Genomic DNA, 18,859 nt, shown 5'->3' on the forward strand with positions numbered 1-18,859 from the left:
AGTTGCTATGGACCAAACATTTCAGTTAGTGGAAAACAGGGAAATTTGCTGTAAAACCTGCTGCATAAAAAATTACATTTCCTACATATTTCCAGGTAGTTCTTCCTGGTTATGACTGCGGTTTTTATATATATATGTATGTATATTCTCTCTCCTAGTTCTGTCTGGTTTGCAGCCCTGTTCTCTGCACCTTTTTCTTTGTTGCAGTCACTGATGAGACCATTTCTTCCTGCAGAAATTACTCATTTTTAATGGACACCACCAGTCTTCTGTTCCTGTCTTTGCTTACTGCATGTAAACCAAACTTCTAACTCTTCTTTTTCTAAATCATGTAAAAACATGTTGTTCATCAAAACCTATCTACAGATGAAGTTTCTTTCTAAACTAGGCAGGAGGTAGCTGTTTTGCTTCATAAAGTGAGAATTATTGCTTGGATTTTTCAGCTTTTTTGGCTTTTTTCATTTACTGTCAAATAGGTTTTTGACATTAAAATTTGATGCAGCCACATAAACCTTTAAAAATATGTAACAGTAACTGAAATTTTAGACAATCCTTCTTTAGGAAACTCTGCAAGCTTTTTCTTATCCATCAACATCCTCTATTTAGGAGCCCAAAGAGTGCATGGCTTCAATTCCTTCTGCTTGTCTCCTGTGCCTCCCAGAAGTTAAAGCAGGGAGGCTACCAGCCATCAACCTAAATTGGGAGATGTCAGGTGACAGTGACACGCACTATTCTGAAAGTCAGTCACCTTAACTACCATGGACTTGAAAAGATAAAGACTGAAACCTCCAATTCAGGTACTGCTTCTGTTCTGGACATCTGAACTGCCGGAGTGTTTTGGCATTTTGCTTTCCCATTCAAAAAGCTCACTCTGTCTCCGGGCTCTGGCAAGCCAGAGGCAGATGTGAGCTGTGACAGCCTAAGGTGCTAATGTCCCCAGGCACCTACTCTGCACCTCTCCAGTAGCACAGACACCAGAACATGGCATGTGCCACATCTGCAGTCTCTCAGCCACTGGCAGCACAGCACAGCTGGGACAGTCCTGCTCCCCCTCAACCCTGTCCTAGCCACCAGCTCACCTACAGACCTCTGGCACTCATGCAGCCTGCAGCGAACAGTTCTAGGGAGCGGAATCCTACTCTCCAACAGGCAGTGAGTATTTTCCTGCTGGTTTGAGAGTCTCAGATGCTCAATGAGCAGCCCGGCAAACACTGGTGCACAGGATGCGATAGGAGTGAGCAGCAAGGAGCAAACAAGGGTCTAAGACCATCACTTCCAGCCAGCCAGCACACTGCTTCACTGCTAACTTGAAATCTTGCTGGCATTTCAGTCAGGCTGTGCCAGCAGGGATAAACAGGTGTGACAACAGCACTGGCAAACCATCCATTCTGTTCTCACCGATTTGGGGATAAAACAGCCCAAAAATGTTTAAGATGAGTCTAACAGCCATGAACCTGTAGCAGAGAGGGAGGAACTCCTTACACTGCAACCAACTCTGTCAGAACTTGTCCATCAGAGCCCTTATACGAGGCAAAAAATTTCTCTATTGAAAGGGTCCAACCCAGTTAAAAGTAGTGTTGAGAAAAAGTGAAGAATAGAGAGTGCTTCAAATGCCTCATGCTGGATTGCTGTTAATGTTTGAAAATCATCACAAGGGTAAAGTGACTTTTGCATTCAGAGCTTAGCTTTGCAAAAAGGGAAACACACTTTGGCCAGGAAACTAAAACAGTTTCAAGGACTGATGACTAACAGAAAACAGTTTTAAGAGCTCTTCTTTCATAACAAATGCTTTAAGCAACAATGTTTTGTTCAAGTACTTAAAAAACAAAAAAACAACTGCCATATATGGATGCAAGTGATATATGGATTCCTTGTGAAGATTTCCTCAAGTACCCAGAGGAGTAAAGGCCCTAGGGATGACTGCTAACCTAGCTCAGGGCTAGGTTATATGGCACAACCAGTAAGACTTTGTCTATACTGTGAGGCCAAAAAAAAACCCAGTTAAAAAATCAGATGCCTAGGGTTGGCACAAAGATGTTAACATAAAGTTCTCGTGTAAGCAAGATACTACATACATATTGTAATCCAGATGTGGATATAGGCGTATGTGGGTATATGCACTGTTCAGCCCATTCCATAGAAGTAGTGCTGGCCCAGACAGTTGACCTAATGACACTGACAGAGTAGGACTAACTTGCTAGAAAAATCTTCACTTTTACTGTTCCGGAAACATGGCATTCCTCCTCAAAAACTTAAAGCGTCAGAGCCCAGATCTGTGATTTACTGTCCCAGACCCATGATTTACTGTTAGGCCAAGAATAATTCTCATATTCGCCAGATCCTCCAGTCTTCAGTGTTTTATTTGCGTGCTTTCCAGAGCTGGAAGAGAATTTCTGGGATAACTGACAGAAAAACCAACCGAGACAAAGGGGCTGTGCCCAGTAATGCTAACAAAATGCAAGGGTACCAGAAAGATGTGCAATAGACAAACTACGTCACTACAGGTATCTCCGTGCTGTTCAGAATGTTGTACACACTTACAAGCACATTTCTACTATTTGCATATGCTGGGTATGCCAGGCATCCTTCCCCTTGAGTCTCCCTTAGGTCATCCATCCCTGTGGACAGCTCAGACCGCAACAACTTTTTCCAAACTTGCCAAAGACACATATGTCAGATACAGAACTTTCCCTGAAAGCTACATTTGCAAATACCCACACCAGGCAAGATGTCAAACCTGAACCAACAGCAAATTCTGCCTCTGAAAGCATCATGACAATAAGCCCATCAGCTCCCTGGGAGTTTTTGTTACTGAGGAAGACCAGACGAAAAGCCAGTGTCGATAGAGCTGCGTGACTCCTGGCACTCACCTCAGCCAAGACAGTCCTGACAAAAATATCATGAGACTACAAAGAACAAGCCAGTCATCATGCAAATAAAAGGTATCAGACACAGTGACCTTATTTTGTTAAACAGCGCAAGACTGCCGTGTGACAGAGTGATGCTAATGACTCTATTTTGAGAGCCCTTCAGAGTAATGGACAGGAGGGAGAGGGGAGAGAGACAGAGAGTAATTAAGGCTTTACAATTATTACTTTTAAACAGAAGAGCCCTCAGTTCCAAGCTGAGCCGCTCCAGAGCAGCTCGGGCTCCTGCAGCAGCAGGGATGCTGGGGCACAGCATGGACCAGAGCAGCATGGCACTGCCAGGCAGCAAGTCCCCAGTCCAGCCTTTGTAGTGGGAATGGGAAGCTGGCACATGGCCCACGCCGCCTTGGACTACCAGCTATTATAATGCATTGCTGGCAAAGCTCCTGCAGCCACAGAAAGAGAGGAGGAAAATTAACTCAGGTTTAATAAACACTGTAGGGTAAACATGATTTCAGATAGACACCAGATATAAATACTTGGCTCTTTCTTAAAGACACAGCCAACTTCCAGGCAACAGCATCCAGATCTTAAAACAATGAGGTCTCCCATAGCTTTTCCTTATGTCTATCTAAAAGAAAGGTCCCCAAGAAGCTGGGTTTTTTTCACTCCCCATTTCAAACACAACATCTCAGATGACATTAGAACAAACTGTGACTAGGGGATGGGGTATTACTGAAGGCAGGTGTCTGTTACAGCCCTGTCAGCTAGAGTATCCTTTGCACCAGATAACCTTTCAGACAAGACAAACAGTAAAACTAGGGCAAGCATGTTTGTAGGGTCAGGACACAAACAGAAACCCACAGAGAGAGCCTGGAAAACTTCATCCCTAAGTAAAGGCTGCCAAGAGCACCCAGCGATATGATGGGCCTCAACTCTACAGATCAGAAGGATAAACACATCTCCAAGTTGCAAGAATGACAAACAGTCCTTTATCAAGGGTCAGAGCCTGGATATTTTGTTGTTGTGAAATACCTGCAAAGACACTCATACAGCAAAACAATTACTAAATGTAACCAGAAGAGAGACACATATGGTCACACAAGTCACTTGTCACACAGTCTTTGGAGAATAAGAGAAAATTTCTTCCAAATAGATAGCTAAAAATTAGGAAAATGCAGCTTCTGAAGCAACAGCAAGGTAAACCTCAGCCTACAAGTTCAGCACACATCCTATGTTTCAATAATCTGCTATAAGAAAAGATATCTTGAGTCTTAAGCTACTCCTCAAAATTGTCAGTAACTTCGATTTTTAGTGCAACACCATCAGGATTCTTCCACTCATGCAGGTGCCCCCCTCAGCAGACAGCGACATCAATGCATTGATTTTGACACTTCATCAGTATAAAAGCTCTGATTTAAATTACACTTGCTGTCACAAACAATTTGTGCTGTGTCACACTATGCCCACTCAAAGTTTCTCCCTAGCATGTTGTTGGCAAGTTAATGAGAACATATTCGCTAGCTCCGATCAGCGCATCCTCTAGAGCGGCACGATGAGCTGCAGAAGATGACATCTCAGAAGGTTTTGGTACAGCAAGTATCATAGAAAGCAGCTGAAAAGACAAGATAAATGAACATAACCATAACAAAAGACAGAAAGTAGTACTAAGAGACAGCCCATCCACTTTGCTCTAAAGTCCTGTTTTGACGGGGCAGTATAAGATCTAGCAATCTGTCTTCTGGAGGGGAGCTGCAGTGCAAAAGGCTGCCATCCAAATAAGTCCCAGTTAAAGCAAGACTAAACTCTGAAGGCAAGGAGGGAATAAATCATATGAGTATCTGTGGGTTACAGCTAAATGCCAGCACATTTCATGGGACAAGACAGCCAAAATATATACAAATATAAAAAAAGAAGGATGAATTTTCCATTAGATGGAACAACAAGAGATAAAAGAGGCCCCAGGAAATGTTGATCTTGCTTCCAAACATCATGGACACAGTTAGGCTGGGGCAGAATGGAACCAATATGTCCTCACCCCCTCAGAAGTCTGCATTACAGCAAAGCCATATGATCATGAAGAAACACTGCAGACAGGAATCATGTAAAGAGCAGAATCCAATTATATAGTCTCTGCTACGAAAATCAGACCTACAAGACTGAGTTACCTAAAGCTAGTGAATGAATTAGCAAGAGGGGGAAAAAGGGGGGAGGCGGGGGTAGAACAAACCACGGGTTCCCCTGCAACAGCAGAATTAACACTAAAAATGTGAATACCCTCCAGGGAATTTCCACTCTGTACATGCTTCCAAATTACTTCAGAACACTCATGTTTCAGTATAGAGTGGGAAAAAGGCAAGATTGCTCTGCTCCTGTGACAGGAGGCTAAAGACTGATCACATCAGTGATGGAAACCCACCAACCCATACAGCAACCTCTGTATTTCTGTTATTCATCACAGTTACCAGCAAAGCGACAACCACTTTTTGTCATCAAGAAGCAAGATAGCATATTCATGAAGGGAAAATGCTGACATTGAGGAGATCTTGCAGGGTGACCAGCAGCAAGCCACAGCTGATGTGGCTGGGGCAAAGAGGTTCTCCAAGGGCACCAACGCTCAGCAAGGCCATTGTGCATTCCCATAGAGAGCACAGCCTGCTCTTTCCCCACCCTCAAACCTTTTCTGTCGCACATACTTCACAAAACCCACATTCATTTTTGTCTTCCCACGTCTTCCTGAAAGAAGAACCTAATCCTGTATTGGTAGAGACAGGCGGTTGTTATTATTATCTACAGGAAAAACAAAAGATACTCATCTTATCTAAGGCTCAGAGTAAACAATGGATGGGGAGAAGGGAAGTGGAGACCTCACCACAGCACCGCCATTCAGTATGGCCCTTCTGAGCACCAAAGGTCTAGGTATCTTGCCCCCTTTCTGCAGGCAGGGAAATGGAGAGGTGAGGACGGCACACTGTCCCAGGAGGTGCAAAGGCAGAACCCGCCATTAGGAGTGGCACCCACAGGCAGCACTGCCTGTGCAACTCAGGGTTATTTCAAGCAGTGCTTCCAAGATGTGGAGCTCAGCACGAGTGAATCATGGTTTTCCTCGCATAAAAAGGCAAAAAAGAGAAATGTTTCCCATTGCACAGGCAAGCAATTTCAGCCATACCACACTCATGTGACTGCAGCTACAGGGGATAAAAAGAAGCACTGTGCAGTCGGATACAGCCCAGCCCAGATCCAAGTTAATCACTTCCTCAGATCAGGTCACGGAGAAGCAGTGCTGTCACAGATGTTTACACCAGCCTCCCCTGAGACAACCAAAGAGAACTTCATGAGGACAGACAGGCACTTATAACGGCAGACAACAGACTGAGAACCAGTACCACTGCACCTACCCTGCTTGCCTCACAACAGCACTCACTCTCCTCTCTGGGGAATGAGCATGTCCTGCTGGGAGAAGCTCTACTGCTGGTCTGTATTAGAACTTCAGCTGGCACATTAACAGTCTAATTCATGGTAAGGGCTCCCTGGGTGACATAACTGGTTTTGGGGTGGTTTTTTGCTGGTTTTCATTAAAAAAGAATGAAAAATTTATTGCTTTCTCTACAAAATAACATAAAAAACTCAGCAATAACTCTGTTTATGCAGACTTCTGTGCAGGAACAACTAGCTAGGACATTATTCCAAAAGAAAGACAAAATCATTGATACAGACCCTTGTCAGACAGCTGTTTCACTTCCTTTTGAATAAACGAAAAATACAACAGAAGTTCTTGCTGAAATACAAGATAACTTCTTTTTAATTCTGAGGCAATAAGAGAGAGGACAGCAGAAATCTGTTATGAAAGAAGGGAAGAGCAATATGTTAGTGCCAGGTAAGAATTCAAGCAACAAGTCCCATGGGGAGTATGGATCTCCAGAAGTTCAGTTGCTCAGAAGCTTCAGCTGCATAAAGACAACATTCAGCATAAACAAAGCATGCCAATGTTCAAAGTCAGGTTCACAAGCAGCTCCATCACTTCATTATGCTGGAAAACAGCTATAGGAAAGACAGAGTCATTTCTAAATGTTTTGCCACCACTTATTGCTTGACAGCACAGAATCACTCTTCACAGGCAGCCATTTCAGACCTGAAACAGAATTAGATGTGCTACAGCAAGCGTTTATAGCTTCTTCTGAAGGCCTTGATGTTACTTCCTGCCAGAGCAGCTTGGCTGGCATAAAAGGAAGGATATGCTGCAACAGAGTGGCATTTACTTGCAATTATTTGTTTGCCTCAAAACATCAGCATCTCCCAAACATCATGGATGGAGGAAGGAGGTGACAAATCATCTAAGGGGTGGCAAGAGGAAGATGAGAATTTCCATTGCAAACTATGTGTTAGGTGGTCCCACCCCAAAAAAGTTATGATGCTATCCTAGGATGTGAAAAGAGAAAGATTATGGTTTCTATGTGTCAGATTACAGGAGTCACATTCACGTTATTTCAGGGCAGCTCACATCCAGAACCTGCATGAACACTATCAACTTTGAAGGTCAGCTCCTAAAATCCTTACAAGTGATTCTTGTATTTCAAGCCCAGCTTGAAGAGAAGTTTGGATCAGAGCTTTCTTCAGAGATCACAGATGTTTTCACACAACATAAGCACTTACTTTCAGTCCCAGAAATGGACCAGGGAAAGGTACAAAGTATTTTTCCAAATAAATTTTACACTGGAAGATATCCTATGATAAATACTCACCGCTCTAAGGAGACCTAGAGTAAATAGATGACTTGACTCAAGGCTTAGCTCATCACAAAATACTTAAGGATGAGACTGACATTGATCAAGAGACTAAAAAGAAAATCAGGCAATTTGCTTCATAGAGGCTACAACCTGCTGTCTGAATCTCTAACCCACTTCAGACCGGTGAAAATCTGCATTTTGCCAGATGAAGTAGGTTTTAAAAGAAGTTAACAGTCACCGTTGTGAAAACACTTCTGAGGATATAGATTGTGTTACAAAGTCACCTATTCCTAAAAGCTTGCTAAACCAAATCTTTAACAACACCCTACCACTACATCACTTTCTCACATATCTTTGCTCCTTCCTTCCAGCTCAGTAGATGGTACCCAGGGAATACAAAAGACATGTTCACAAATTCCCTCAGCAGAGCTGGCGTACCAAACAAACGTCTACAAGCCTCCAATAACAACAAAACAAAGCAAGAAAGTAGTAAATGAAGCTATGCTTAACTTCATTATATGAGAAAAAAAAACACGGGTATTTCCTCCACCAAAAACATCAGGCATGCTGATAAACAGCAAGCAATGGCAACTAGCCAAGTAATGCATCATAAATAGCAGGAGTGCTTTTCGCTACCAAAAGACAACAGTGAAATGAGTTGGACTGTAGGAGGCCAGCTAGGAAGAGATTTTTACAGAAGCATATTCATGGATTTTTAAGTTTACCATTTTAAACATGTACATATGAAAAGGTTAATGTTCTTCTGTTTTGTCCCTTTGAAGGTCATGAAGGAAGCAAAAATAAAGCGCTCTTTGATACTATCACAGCCTACATGGAGATGCTATTTAACAGTAAGAAGCTGTCTGGAGAAAGACCAATTAATTTTCTTTAAAGCAAATCCCAAAGTCTTCTATGAGCTCTTCACATAAATCTATAAACTTCACACAAATAAATGTGAACAGTTTCACATTTTTCAAGATAAAATCTGGGGGGAAAACCTCTAAAGTTTGAAAACCCTTGAATTCCTGTGTTAAACAATAAGCATTAGTCACTGGTTTCAGTTAAACCTAGCAAAACATATTTTAAGCAAATGCATCTTTGTAGCCTTTGCAGATCAATATACTTGGGTTTTTCATTTTGGTCTTTCCCTTCTCCCAACCCACTTATGAGCTTTATATGCCAGCAGCCATTTCAAGACTGTAAAAAGGTCTTTTGTTGCTTTGCAATGTGTTCTAGCTCAAACGGAAACATTTCAATCTAATAACAAATAATGTGTTAAGATAGAACTATGTTCATTAAAAATCTCCATAAAGCTTGAGCTTTCCCATAGCAGAACCTCATGCTATGGAAAGTTTCCATCAGTTCCTGCTCTGAACACCGTCCACAGACTGTCTTGATGATATCTAAAACACTCCTATCCCTACGGAGGACCTGACAGACAACTGCATGTCACCAAGAGGATTGGCACCACGAGCTGAACTGTGAGATTGTTATTCATTATATGGCAGGGCCAAAAATCTTTCTGCATTTCACCAAGATATTGCCACAAGAAGAGACAGCACCCAATTCCCCTGCAATAATGGAGTGTTACCTAATGGGATAAATATTTGAACTGGGGATTGCAAACACACTGCTAGGTTCATTTTTTCCTCCTGCTTTCACTATAGCTGACACTGGCTGAGCAGAACACATGCACATTTATGCTCAGCATTGCCTCCATCCCTGAACAGCTTCAGCATGAGAAGCAATGCCAACCAGTACATGCGTGGTGACAAGCTGGCAGGCCTGCTGATGTCCGACCATATTACAATTGAATGGCCCAGAGAACACCAAAGGTGGTGGTCTGGATTTCAGCTCTCACAAATGATGCCAATAAATACAGGAATACAAAACAAAGGCCAGAAGACATTCCCTTCCAGGAGGCAGAGGGAAAACAAACAATGGCACAAGTTTTTGGGGGGTTGGTTTTATCCCTTGCTTTCTGAAACAAACACCTCCCCATAGCTTTCTTTCTTCATCTCTACTGCTTAGGCAGCTTCATTTAGTTGATCACTGGGAACTAGGCTTCATTCAGCACCTTAAAATCTGCTCACTCAGATTGCTCCTTCAGGCATTGGCAAAGTTTTTACCTAATAAGCACTTGCCTGTTAAGCTGAAGATAGAATTACGAATCTAATGCCTTGCTGGTTGAACAGGTTTTCATTAATATCTGGAAGAAAGGCTTAGCATTTTTGTCTGTGTCCATGCAGCCTATGGCCAGCTCCGCCCAGAGGGCAGGAGAGGGATGCCCACAGCCCTGGCACCCGCAGAGACCAGGTCCAGCCATGAGTGACCTCCACACCACAGAAAGAGAGAATCAATACCACAGCCTGGGGAGAACTGGTGGCATGTTTACCAGGGCAGCAAGGTGAGGAGGTTTTACCTGATGAAAGGATAACACCATTGCAACTTTAACAGCCGTTTACTTACCCCTGAGTTTTTACTTGTTAGCAATTTAAAGACAAATGAGAATCAAGCCTGACACAAAAGGGAGAAGAGAGCGAAGAAAGGGACATTCACCATCCTGGAGATGCTCAGGTTCTGTTTGCAGCAAAAAAAAAAGCTTAGTTCTGGTGAAAGAAAACACTAGAGGAATTACCTGAACTTCTGTGTGCATCCATCCCAACACAGCAGAGGACTCTCAAAAATTCAGTAGGCAATGCAAGTCTACAAATTGCACATGCACTTTGAAGCAAGCACCAAGTTTACAATGCAGACAGAAAACATCCTCAAAGCCTCAAATGAAAGGCCTGAGTTTTTCAGAGTTAAAGGAAAGTATACATGCATAAAGAAGTCAATTTTCATTCTGGAAGACATGCCTTTTCCTTTTTGTAACTAAAAAAGGAGCAATATTTCTTCAAATATTACAAATGCTCACATAAGCCCTGTAAAACCAGGCTCACAACAACAACATTAATGGAGCTGGCTGGCATTTTTACAAGAATGGGCAGAACTTGTTTGTCATTTTCTTGTATTTAAGCCAAATAGCTGTAAGGCTGGCACAGGAGGCAGCATCTAAGTTTAAGATATAAGTAAAACTGTATCAAAGTAGTAACAACAAAGTAGTCTCAAGAATTATAATATCAGGTAATCATCACTAAGAAGATTAAATGTAAAATTTGGAGTTTGATTATTTATTATGTTGGGGTTTTTTTAATTATTATTATTATTTATTTCAACTTTGGCCAACTATTTTTAAGGCATCTGAAACTAACCGAAGCTACTGAATGTTGCTTAGGCTTCATTGTCAGCTGAATTCACACAGGAAAGAAACAATGAGGTATCTGTCTCTTAGCAAGTATGTTAACCTTTAATACCCACAGTATGACCCTCCTCCTCGTAAGAGGGGGTACGGAGGAAGAAAGCCTTTCCAAACTGGACCAGGCTTCTGAAGAGAAACAACACACCAAAGCATGAAGGAACCACACAAATCCATATGCTACCTAGTCCCTCTGACATGCTTTCCAAGTCTGCTGTGCAGCTCTTGGCTCACCAGACAGATCCTCTGCCCACATGGAGCCAATTAGAGTTTCTTAGTCACGAAGAAATTATGCCAAGCAGAGTTTACCCTGTAACTTTCTGCTGGGATGGGCCATTCATCTCCTCTTTCAACATGGACAGGGGCAGACAGCTCTGAAAATTGCCAGCAATTACTGGGAGCCTTTCACTGTGTTTCTTCAGGTCAAGAAATCTGCTGTGTCTAGAAGTCAAAACTCTGTAAGTAACACATGCAGTACTTTAGACACACACGTGTATTCTATATACACACATATGTACTATATATACCACAAACGTATTTTGAAAAAGATCCACAAAGCTGGATTTCAGGCCTTAATCCAACTCAAACAATTGGGGCACATGAGAAAACCCTTCTGGATGGGGAGATCATCCTCTATCTGTGTTCTTTCAGCATCCTTGCAATTTCCTCACAGTTTCAGAAGCTGACCACAACTAGGAGTGGGACAACACATCAGAAGTGGATCCAAGTCCATCAGATGCTTCTTACGCTCTTTCACCCATGAGGGTTTTGCAGGGAGGAGCAGGGGCAGTTTGCTGGGAGCAGGCTGTTTGGGGTATCTTCTGCCAAGTCTCCTCTGGGACTTCATGTTACACAAAAGGGGTAAGGATGACTGAAGAGAGAGTGAGCTATAACACAAAGTATAAGCATTCTAATGTCCCAAGTGATAGACAAAGGCAACTGAACCAGAAATCAAGCAAACTGCTATGTTTATCATATATATGCCATTGTTATATGGCTCTATTAAAACAAGAGCTCCCCAGTATCCAAATTTGATCAGTCAACAGGTGATACACATTTCAGCTGCATATCATACCCTTCTGATCTTTAAACTGCATTAGAAAGACAGCTGCAGTCAACTACTCCTAATAAATACATTACTGCAAAATAAATATACCCTTTTTGTGTGTAAATATATTACTGTTTTACAACAAGTACCTAAAATAACAGTTAGATTTTGCTCTACCATAACATCTTGTAGTGGATTTAGGGATACCATCATTCTGTATGGCTATTGAATCACAACAGAGCAAGGATAGTATAGTACAGTACAGTATAGAGTATTCAAAGGGAAATGATATATGAGTTTCACTACATCACTGGCACAACATACCATGACCATGCCAGAAAAACTGGCTCTGGCTGATTCAGAGTGCAGCAGCACTGTTGTTAACCAGCAGGAAGGAGCAGCTCTGCAGGTCCTTTAGGCACTTGGGCTCTTTTCTTGCTCACAAGCAGCCAGTTCTGTACCAGACACACTGTGCCCTCACTGGCTACAGGGCAAGAGCCATAGACTGCTCCTTAGGGCTGCATTCCCCTGAAAGCAGGCTCAGGTTTTATATGCCTTTTTAAAAATGTGAAAGCTCCGTGCCCTCCATTCCTTCTGCAGACACCCAGTGCCAGACTCTCCTGAGGCTGATGCAGGGAAGTCCAAACACTACCAAAATCCATTGCATTTCCATAAATCTCCCACAAAGGGTTTATTTCTGAGAACAGTAGCTAAGCCATGGCAGAAGCCAGGCACCATGCGAGGTCACTGAAACACAACTTCTGCTAGTGTATGACCCCAGAAACCCAAAGGCACTTCATAGAATCACAGACTGGTTTGGGTTGGAAGGGACCTTAAAGATCATCCTGTTCCAACCCCCTGCCACAGGCAGGGACACCTTCCACTAGGACCAGGTTGCTCCAAGCCCCACCCAACCTGGCCTTAAGCACTGCCAGGGATGGGACAGCCACAGCTCCTTTGGGTAACTTGTGCCAGCACCTCACCAGCCTCACAGGGAAGAATACCAAATATTATTAAAACAAGCATAGCAGAGTAGCTAACTCATTTTTATACCCTGTGCCATTTAAACCTAAGGCTATTGGCAAAGTCCAAATCACCAGATCAGAAAAATTACAGAGGATACAGTGCTTTTTAACATCTATGCACCTGCTGAACTTCAATGACAAGTCAAGTCTTGCTTATGTATAAAGATTTAGCAGGCTGGGATGACTAACATGAATGAATACATTCACTGGGAAATACACAGGAGAGAAAAGGGAACAGTGCTATTTTGTCTGTGACAGCTTTAATAACCACCTTGGCACAGTGCACTCGGAAAAGCAGCAACAGAAATGTAAACCACCTGGTTTGGCTGGATGCCTGCATTGCAGGGCACTTGACCCCAGGACTTCCTGAGCTCCCTGCTATACTGGATCTCCAGCAACAGCCCAGATGAGTAAGGACCAAAGAGCACTGACATGCAGCAGCAGGGTTACAAACGACTTCCTCCACTGAGACATCTCCTGCTGTAATTAGAGGGAAGCGACCAGCATGGGCAGGAAGAGCTGCTGGTGCTATAGGACAGGGTACCAGCATTGTGTTCAGCACCAGCTACACCAGATCCATCCCACTCCTCTGCCTTCCCCCTCAAGTAAGCCAAGAAGTCTCTTTAGCACCAGGTCGGACAAAGGAAAAACCTTTATGAGGAAGTGGAGCAAAACAAGATCATCTCTTTGAGCCTTCTGGTTTATCGACAGGCTTCTTGCTCATCCTTCGAAACAGAAACTAGTTGGGTTTCCAGTCACAAGGGCCAGGCAGCTTAACAACAGCAAACAAGCAATGTAAAACCAAACAAACAGCTCTGATGGCTGCAGCAGATGCTGGTCAGCAGCCACCACCTTTCCCTGTCATGACTCAGTACATCCTTTCTGCGCCATCACATCTGGCTGCTCATGCTGGACTCTTCTCAGGGCAGCAGCCAGCTCCAAAACTGAAAATCACCTGCTTGTACTAATTGTGCTTTTGTTGGGCCCAAAAAGGACCAGAGAGAGAGGTTTGCATAGGAGTGCATAGGGGAAGTACCGTATAAAGGAGGTGGCGAGAACAACACATGGTTTTCCTCATGACTTAACTGCCCAGGCCCAAAATAAAAGAGAAACAGTGAGGTACAAGGACTGGAACCACTAGTGCTGCAGCCCAGGGAAACCAGGGGCCATGCAGGCATGCACACCAGACCCAAGCGAGGCATAGAAGGGCCAGTCTCTCAAGAAGCAACTGTCCCCAGGTAAGAGTGAGCTGTAAACATGCAAACTGATGTAGAAAATTAAACTAAGTTTGTAGCTACAACTCAGCCTAAATTTCTCTCTAAAAAGCTACTGGAAGTTGGCTGGGGATTGTTTTGTTGTTGTCATTGTTGGGTTTTGTATTGTTTTTTCACTCTGTTCTCTCTGGAAATGAGCCTACAAGCACTCTTCAGTATAAACAACCACTGGGCAGTATCACTGTTACTTAATGAGACTTAATATATCTGGATAAGAGACTTAACAAGATGGTATCTCCCTTACTTCTGTAGAGCTCACCAGGTAATTCAGAATCACAGTCAGTAACTTGCATCATTTCCCATACTAAAGAGAGAACAGCATTTTGCCAAATTTATTTGGGGAAAAGGAGGCGGACGCAGCTTTAAGTGTATAAACTTAGGCCGTAGCACGGAACAGACTGACCTCCCAGACCTTCAACTATGTGACTAGCCCTGACGAGTTCAGAACTGGATTTCTTCCAGTTTTTCTTGTGAAACCTGTGATTCATCTCCCAGGTTGTTAAAATCCTTTTTTTCTGTACAGTGACCTAACCAGAGCTCTGCACTCCTCTACAAATCTAGCCTGTTTTGTTCAAGCAAGATCTTGACATATAATTGAAGCTCTAAGGGTGGGTGCAGGCAATTTGTTTTGATAATGTTTCCTGTTTGTAACAATCCTAAATTTCATTGCATAGGGGAATGAGATTATCAGTAAGGCATGGAAGGAGGGAAGTAGGATGTTTACAGCACTCAATTCATTTTACCTGAGTTTACAGACTTCATCACTTTGCAAACTACAGGTTGGGCAGAGAAGAGATTCAGAGCAGCCCTGTGGAGAAGGACTTGGGGGTGTTGGTTGATGAGAAAATGAACATGGGCTGGCAGTGTGCGCTTGCAGCCCAGAAAGTCAACTGTATCCTGGGCTGCATCAAAAGGAGCGTGACCAGCAGGTTGAAGGAGGTGATCCTGCCCCTTTACTCTGCTCTTGTGAGACCTCACCTGGAGTATTGTGTGCAGTTCTGGTGTCCTCAACATAAAAAGGACATGGAACTGTTGAAACAAGTCCAGAGAAGGGCCACAAGGATGATCAGGGGACTGGAGCACCTCCTGTATGAAGACAGGCTGAGGAAGTTGGGGCTGTTCAGCCTGGAGAAGAGAAGGCTGCGTGGAGACCTCATAGCAGCCTTCCAGTATCTGAAGGGGGCCTATAGGGATGCTGGGGAGGGACTCTTCATTAGAGACTGTAGTGATAGGACAAGGGGTAACGGGTTAAAACTTAAACAGGGGAAGTTTAGATTGGATATAAGAAGGAAAATCTTTCCTGTTAGGGTGGTGAGGCACTGGAATGGGTTGCCCAGGGAGGTTGTGAATGCTCCATCCCTGGCAGTGTTCAAGGCCAGGTTGGACGAGGCCTTGGGTGATATGATTTAGCATAAGGTGTCCCTGCCCACGGCAGGGGGGTTGGAACTAGATGATCTTAAGGTCCTTTCCAACCCTAACGATTCTATGATTCTATGAAACCTTGAATAATTCAATCCACTGGTGCATACAGAAAATATACAAGGTGCAATGATCAGGAGACCTACGAGCTGTCTCCACCAAAGAAGTCATCACCGTTGGAACCAGATGATGTTAAGGTCCTTTCCAACCCTACCCATTCTATGATTCAATGATTTTCCAAACCCCCTATCATAAGCATCCTCTTACAATGCTACAGAACATGCTATGGAGCAAGGGGAAAAGAAAAAGCTCACAGGTTTCAGGTGATAAAATGCACAATCTGAACACATCTGAAATTTGTTATGAACTAAAGAAGTAGTTTCCAGCATTTATCTCAGCAGAAAACAACTAGACTATTTGAAAGCTATGCTACATCATCACAATTCTTGAACATTGTCTGAAACCTAGACTGACTTCCAGCCTCCATACAGATGACAGAGATCAGCTTCTACATGGCAAGATCAACCACAGGTCAAAAGCAGGATCTCACAACACTTAAGAACAGGGAAGAGAGAAGGATACAACAAAAAAGCTCAACACTTGAACCTGGAGAATTCATGAATTTCTCTGAATCAGTATTTTCCACATAAAAAGTCTCGATTCATGCAGCTTAGTTTGAGACTCCCATCTAACTGACAGAAGAGGAGACAGCAGGAGACAGTAAAAGTGGTTTTCAATTCAACTGGAATAACAAGGCAGGGGAGAAGCAGTGTGTCTTGCTCCCTTTTACCAACTACATGTTAAATCCAGGCCACTGCTTCTACTGCCAGACATTAGCCCACAGTATATTATTCAGTTCTTTCATTATTAATGAGACACAGCAAATGAAATCACTGTCTACCTCTGACTAATATGGATTTTAAATTACGAGACACAGAAAGTGCCCCTCAGTGTGATCTTGCTGGAGCAGTGACCAGCATTTTAACACAAACACTGCTCCACTGCCTTATCTTTGGGCCCTGACTGCTGCCCACGTGGTTTGTTTGCCTTTGTATGGAAAATTTCCAAAACCTACCCACATAAGCTCTCTTGTGAGAAAGCACAGAAGTCAGCCCCGTGCCATGAACACAGCCCCTCTCTGCCCTCTCAGAACTGGGAGTTTACTTTGAGCTAATGGCATCTTTGAGAATAAGCTTTCGTAGCTCTTTTCATGAATAATTATGTCAGTGAACAGACCAGTGTGTTCCAGTCCATGAGCTTCTTGGACGGCAGGCAGGAACATCCCACTGACTAGGAATAATGTGATGCTTCTTCAGAAAAGAGGGAAGGGAGAACTGGTGGCAGTGGGTAGGGAAGCAGGGCCCCAACCCACTCCTCAGCAGCAGTTTAGTGATGAACACGTTCCACCAAGTCAGTGTAAGACTTCCCGCTGAGTTTCTGCTGGGATGTAAAGAAAGCAGCAAAACCTTTCCATTGCAATGGGCTGGGGAAGAAACAGAGGTTACACCAACAGGCACAGAAACAAGAACCAGTGAGACAGGTCAGATAAGAGCTGATTTAAGACACAGTAATATTGTCTTCCAACTCAGAAATACAATGCAACCTTCAAAAGAAGGCAAGCTTAAACTTCTGTACATACTTTGATAAGTGACAACTTGCTCACACTATTGTTCTCTGTAGAAAAATTCCAGCCTCTTTCTGTTGTCTTTTGTTGTACTAGTCCTGGCATTACTCCAGCTGTATTTTGACACAGTTTAGTGTCATATTAAAAGCTGCACTTTGAAAACAGCTTTCAAAAGCTTTCCATTCCCAGCAGAAGCACAACTCAACATTACACTTCTGTATGTCACACACGGGACCTGTTTGGAGAAAGTTTACACCCAGCTTAGTAATATATTTCATGGAGGTGCATGTGCTGCTTGTAATACTCCTCATTCTTAAAGATAACATTAGTCATTACAGCAAGTACTCATGTTTATGTGCTTTATCTTCATTTTAAACAGAGTGCTATTAAAAGTAAAGTTGTTATTATTGGTCAGTATATACACAAACTGGAGGGAGAAAGCCCCCAGTTCTTTTAAAACTACCTTGCTGATACATCTAAGTGCATACCTACATGAATTTTCACTGTCTCTGCTAAACCCTGGGCTTCTCTTTCTTCAGTACAGGGTATCAGCATCACACAGCACACAGATATTTATATCTCCTGAATATCATGAGAGATAAACATGCAATTAACTGTATTTAAAAACATATAATTATTGGTTTTCTTTTGCAAAGCAACCTGCTTTTATTTTTAAAGGCAATTATGTATTTATTAAGCACACAAAAGAGCTGGGTCCTCCAGCTTAAAGAAACAGGACAAAACAGCTGCATTTTTCCAAAGCCTTCAAGAGGTTTCAATAGAATTGCAGCTCTAGGCAAGCAATGAGCTGTAGAGGACAGGCCTAAACCACCACTGATCCAAACACCAAAAGCTTTGGGATGTTCCAAAATCTCCCTTAATCCCATCTCTGCCATGCCAGGCTGTGAAGGTTCATCCACTGAGTCTTCCCTTGTGTCTAATGACTCCAGGACTCCTTTTCATTTCCCAATGCACAGTAATTTCCAAGCTGAACCTCAGTTCTCAGCCATACCCCCATACAGTAGCTTTGTCTGCTGCCGTCACAAAAAGTGAAGCTGTGACTTGCAAAGCAGGATGACATCAGAGAAGGGTTCAAGAATTAGACCCTTCTTTTCTTGCACCTCCTCTCCCTTATCTTCATCTGGCATTGCCTTCACTGCAGTTTGTGTATACAAGAATCTAGGAGCCCTAGGTCAGTTGCCCAAACTACAAATACACCATCACAAACACATACACCCATATTATAATGCTGTAAAGCCTACACAAAAATCAGTTCTCAGGCCCAAAGACAGATTTTGTGATTCAGTCTCCTTCCTCACAGTGTAATCTTATCCCCTCTTCTCTTGATCTACCCAGACTGAATTAGTCAGTACCTGTCCATCTAGAAAAACAGGCAGTTGTCACACTTCATCAAGGGAGGTTATTTGTATATCTAGGCAACTAGGCCAGAATGCCATGCAGCATGTCAAGTTAACACATAACTAAGGTCATTTCCAGCTGAACAAAGGCAACCTAAATCCTCCAGCATATTGCATTACTAAAGTCTGTCACAGAAAATCAGATAATGCAAATACATT

At 43.0% G+C, this 18,859-nt stretch overlaps 1 protein-coding gene and 1 long non-coding RNA gene across 13 annotated transcripts in view; one reads left to right on the forward strand and one right to left on the reverse strand.

Moving 5' to 3' along the window:
- Positions 1-18,859, reverse strand: part of ANKRD44 (ankyrin repeat domain 44) — a 140,659-nt gene that overhangs the window by 97,773 nt on the left and 24,027 nt on the right. Inside the window, exon 1 of one of the 12 annotated variants that reach the window (XM_057419937.1) lies at positions 11,202-11,401. The exons of the other annotated variants lie outside the window; for them this stretch is intronic. The gene's annotated coding sequence lies outside the window, so the exon portion shown is untranslated. Of the gene's footprint in view, positions 1-11,201; positions 11,402-18,859 lie in introns of those variants that run through there. 12 annotated transcript variants of the gene reach the window in all.
- On the forward strand, positions 6,668-8,500 carry LOC130604947 (uncharacterized). The gene is made up of 3 exons (XR_008973569.1): positions 6,668-6,744; positions 7,359-7,403; positions 8,377-8,500. It is a non-coding gene; the product is annotated as an uncharacterized LOC130604947 (long non-coding RNA).

This window comes from Pezoporus wallicus, unplaced genomic scaffold (genome assembly GCF_028554395.1).
Source record: "Pezoporus wallicus isolate ANWC-B61680 ecotype Strahan unplaced genomic scaffold, APGP_CSIRO_Pwel_v1 contig_4710, whole genome shotgun sequence".
NCBI classification, from domain to species: domain Eukaryota; kingdom Metazoa; phylum Chordata; class Aves; order Psittaciformes; family Psittacidae; genus Pezoporus; species Pezoporus wallicus.